The sequence below is a fragment of the Trichechus manatus genome, unplaced genomic scaffold, assembly GCF_000243295.1.
Source record: "Trichechus manatus latirostris isolate Lorelei unplaced genomic scaffold, TriManLat1.0 scaffold00345, whole genome shotgun sequence".
NCBI lineage: Eukaryota > Metazoa > Chordata > Mammalia > Sirenia > Trichechidae > Trichechus > Trichechus manatus.
Genome location: NW_004444281.1, coordinates 306,961 through 311,856, shown reverse-complemented (window position 1 = coordinate 311,856; position 4,896 = coordinate 306,961). Strand labels below are relative to the sequence as shown.

General features: G+C 43.4%; 1 non-coding gene across 1 annotated transcript; it reads left to right on the top strand.

Annotated features, from left to right (window-relative positions):
- Positions 1 to 3,679: 3,679 nt before the first annotated feature.
- On the top strand, positions 3,680 to 3,773 carry TRNAI-UAU (transfer RNA isoleucine (anticodon UAU)). The gene is made up of 2 exons: positions 3,680 to 3,717; positions 3,738 to 3,773. It is a non-coding gene; the product is annotated as a tRNA-Ile (tRNA).
- Positions 3,774 to 4,896: the final 1,123 nt, after the last annotated feature.

Sequence of the window (4,896 nt, the reverse complement as noted above, 5' to 3'; positions counted from 1 at the left end):
GTTCTCTTTTGACTCTTTTGGTGAAGTCTTTTGAAGAGCATAGGTGTTTGATTTTTAGAAGATCCCAGTTATCTAGCTTATCTGTTGGGTTTTGTGTGTTCCTCAGTCGTATTTTAAGTGCCTTCCAAACTGAGGGCTCATCTTTTGGCACTGTATCAGACAATGTTCTATTGTTATTCATAAGGTTTTCACTGGCCACTTTTTTCAGAAATAGACTGCCAGTGCTTTCTTCCTAGTCTGTCTTAATCTGGAAGCTCTGCTAAAACCAGTCCACCATGGGTGACCCTGCTGGTATTTGAAATAATGGTGGCATATCTTCAGCATCACAGCAACACGTAAGCCACCACAGTAGGACAAACTGACAGCAAGTGGTGGTAAATTCTAGGATGGGAGAAAAATAACAGATACTTAAATATAAGTAGTTCTAGTGCTCATCAATGCAATAATGAAACTTGGATTTATTTTAGCTAGGGTGATCAGAGAAGACCTCTGAGTTGAGACCTAAAGGAGAAGGAGAAACCATGTGATTGTCTGGGGGAAGCTTTCTGTCAGCAAGAGAAACAGCAGCTGGAAAAGCCCAGGTAGGAGTTGTGCTGCACATGCAGGTTGCTTCAAAGGTGGTCTTAAGATCCTCAGCAGCCACAAGGCTACTTGGATGAGGACCCCAACCAGTAGCACTAACCCCTCCACGAGTGCTACGTCCATGTAGTCCAATTGAGTCAAACACAGGAAACACAGTGTCGGCAAAGTGGGAGCTGTTTTATTACTCACAGAAAACAAACAGCAGAAATAGATCTATGGTGAGCCAGTCCACCCTGGGCTCAGAAGATTGTCCAGGCAGAATGGTGACTCCTTGATGTGGGCCCCACTTTGCACTGTAGGAGAGGGACCAGGAAATCCTTACTGCACCTGATTTTATACTCAAGGGGCTGCATTTAAGCACAATTGCTGGCCTGACAACCCAAAGGAGGTTTACCATTAGACATTTAGGTACCAGGTGGAACGTCATCACTTCAGCTCTGCTGCTCATCTGGACAGAACATTAGGCTTTACGGTGGGTTGTTGTTTGTCTGGAAGCCTAAAAATACAGCAGGGGGAGGGACAGGAAAGAACTATAGCCATTGGGCTGTCTGAAGAACTGCCTTCTTCTAGGAATGAGCTTAAAGCATTCAAGAAAAGAAAAAGTCGTGCCAGAGCATATGGAAAGGAGGCCTGGTGGCACAATGATTAAGCGCTCTGCTGCTAACTGATTGGTGGGCAGTTGGACCTACCCAGCAGCTCCATGGGAGAAAAGACCTGGCAATCTGCTCCCGTAAAGATTACTGCCTAGGAAACTATGTGGCAGTTATATTCTGTCATATAGAGTCACTATGAGCCAGAGTCTACTAGATGGCATACAGCAGCAACAGAGTACATGAAAGAGGTTGACGTTGATAAAGTGAGAGAGATAGGCAGAGGCCAGATTATAAACAGCCATATAGGTTATGGTAATAAGTTTGGATTTCATTTAGTTCTACTAAATACAGGATGGATGATTTAGAAAAATCACCCAGGATGCTGTGTGAAGGATGGACTGTGGTGGTGGGCAAGAGTGGAGACCGGTAAATTAACCAGGAAACTGTTACGAGGATATTGAACGTTCCAGTGGTGGTGCTGGTGAGAAGAGTTTGGATTTTGGATATCTGGATGCAGAGCTGATAGGACTCCCAGATGAATGATGAAGTGGTTCTGAGCATGGACTCCAGAGCCAAGCTGCATGAATCCTACCTAGCTCTGTAATTTCTCAGCTGAATGACCACTTGGACAAGTCACTTAACTTTCCTGTCTTTCTATTTCCTCATTTGTAAAATGATATTAATATTATTTTCATAGGATTGCTATGAGGATTAAATCAGTTAGTATATCTAAAGTGCTTAAAACAGTGCCTAAAGCACAGAAAATGCTAGATAAGTCACACACACTCCTAGGTTTTGGACCTGAACTACTTGGATGGTGATGTCATTTACTGAAATGGGAAAGGCTCAGGGAATGGTGGTGGTGGATTTTAGTAGCTCTATTTTGGCAATGTTAACTTTATTCCTACTAGACAGCTAAGTGAAGATGTAATATATAAAGATTGAGTAGGGAGCTAGATATATGAGTCGAGGTTCAGAGGGGAGTACAGCTTTCAGAAATAAATTTGGGAGTCATTAGTGATATTTAATGCCATAGAAGTAGAAGAAGTCCTCGAGAAAAAGACTTAGAGAAGAGGGTTAAGGACGGAGCTGTGAGATGTTCTGGCACTTAGAAGTCTAGCAGAAGAATTGGTTCCATGAAGCAACAAGTTTCAAAGAAACAAGGGATGAACAAGAAACTCATCTGGTTAGTTGGAACATCACTGGGGAATTGTATTCCTCTGAAAAAGGAAAGGGAGCCCTGGTGGCACAGTTGTTAAGAGCTTCGGTGCTAACCAAAAGGTTGGCAGTTTGAATACATCTGCTGCTCCTTGGAAACCATATAGGGCAGTCCTATAGCGTTCTATGAGTCGGAGTCGGCTTGATAGTGGTGAATTTTTTGCTTTGAGAAAGAAAGGAAGGATGGAGAAAATGGGATGTATATAGGAGTAGCTTTGATATAAAGTTGGTTTTCAGCACTGGTTAGTACATAAGCCATTCTATCAATGGATTTTTGTACTCACAGTTAGCCATAAGCATAATGGTTAGGAGTGTGCTGCAATTTTTATAGTATTAGGTGATATTGTGGTCAGAGGGTCCAGGAATGCAAGACACCTGTCCAGAAAGGAAGCACACACAGGAAACACCGATGAAAGGAAAGCAAAGCACCACCTTATCATCCAGGTTTGTGGCCTAAACCCAGCAAGTGCTATTTCTTCTATAAACTGGGCTGGAGCATGTAACTTCAGTTCCATCCCATATTCCAGGTTTTACTTTCCTCCAGCAGACCTCAGGAGAAAAAAGGCTTGAGGAGAGCTGACTGCAGCCTGTTGTTGTTGTAGATGTCCATCCGGACGCACGGCGACCCCAAGTGTGCAAAGCAGAACTGCACTACAGAGGGTTTTCAAGACCGTGACCTTTCCGAAGCAGATGGCTAGGCCTGTCTTCCAAAGCGCCTCTGGGTGGGTTCAAACTGCCAGCCTTTCAGCTAGAGTAGTCGAGAGCTTAACCGTTTTGCGCCGTATCTCTGCAAATAAACGTGGCCCTAAAGTCAAATAGTACCAATTGCATTACTGGTCTAATTCCTTTTTGGGGAGGAATGAGGACAGAAGTGGAGAGATGGGTAGAGAACTCGAGGGCTTCCCTTCTTTTAAAGGATACACTATTAGAGTAACATAACTCTCAGATCTGGCTGACATCACAGAGGAAGAAGGAAGGGCTGTGGGCAAAGTGAGAGACTCAGCCATAGTGAGGGTCCTCTTGGGGCCGCCGGACTCTTCCTTCTGTCTGCAGTTTTATCTGTCGGCTGAGAAGGAAGTTTCCGCCTTCTTTTTCGCCAGCAGAGCGCTCTCCGCGCCTTCCGGACTGGTGCTCCCGGTGCTGTGGACACCTGAATCCAGTCCACCCAGCAAAGAGCTGTCTTGGCACACCTCCAGCCAAGGCACCTGGGCCACCCGGAGGAGAATAAAGGTACCAGATACTCCGTGAAAGGTGGTGTAACTAGTGACGCGTGTCACTAAGCGCTAGCTCCAGTGGCGCAATCGGTTAGCGCGCGGTACTTATATAGCAGTATGTGTGCGAGGAATGCCGAGGTTGTGAGTTCGATCCTCACCTGGAGCAGCATTTTCCAACCTGTGATTGCATCGTGTGAAGAACTTTAATCCTGTGTTATCCTGTTAGTGATCATTATAATGGGTGTGAGTCGGAATAGATTCGAAGGCAACTGGTTTTATACTGCGTGTGAATTCATGCTAAAGCGTTTGTGTCTTCTTTATCACAGCATGTCAGGTCAAAGTCAATTTAACTTAAAGCTTTTTTTTGCTGTTGTTCTTAAAATAATTCACATGCTTCTCTTTTTCTACATTAAAGTTGAGAAATTTTCTAAATAACTTTCTAATGATTTACAGTTTCTAATGACTTATAGTTAATGTGAAAGAGCTTCACAAAGGTAGACAGATCTCTATTTCTAAATTCATATTGTGAGTGATTATACATATGTATTTTGAAAGCATAATAGCGACATCTTATGGGATTTGAGAGCATTATAGAAACATACAGAACAGTAATCCAGTGCTTAAGTATTTTAATTCGTAGTTCTTGGGCACAACTAATTTACCCACTGAGACCGTGCTTCTAATATCCTAATTAATAAATTAACAAGCACCAACCCTGGTGGCGCAGTGGTTAAGAGCTCAACTGCTAACCGAAAGGTTGGCAGTTTGAAGCCACCAGCTGCTCCTTGAGACCCTATGGGTTCTATAGGGTCGCTATGAGTTGGAATCGACTCGACGGTAACAGCTTTGATTTTTTTGGTTTGGTAATTTCACCAAAGAAAACCATTTTCTAATAATATTCCATTATGCTAATTTGCACTTTCTAAACTCCTGACGCTCCAGGTTTAAAATTTCTAAGTTTTTTCCTCTGACTTCTGCTTTTTCCTTAAAACCTCACTTCCAATGATAAACCAAATTCTGGAGATTTTTCCTACGCTATTTCTTACATCTCTCTCCTCTTCGTTCATCCGTTCACTCATTCATTGCAGACATGACTGTGCGGCAAGTGCTGAGTCCTAGGGCCTGGGACACAGCAACGTATATGTCAACACTATCTTTAGAGGGTGGAGGGGGAAACATGTCCCAGGGTCCGGGACCTTCCTTGTTTCAATAGCTTCCTAACTGTCCTCCTCTAGTCTTAACCACTTTCCACACTTTCAGAAAGTCCACAGTGAAGACAATTCTTAAAA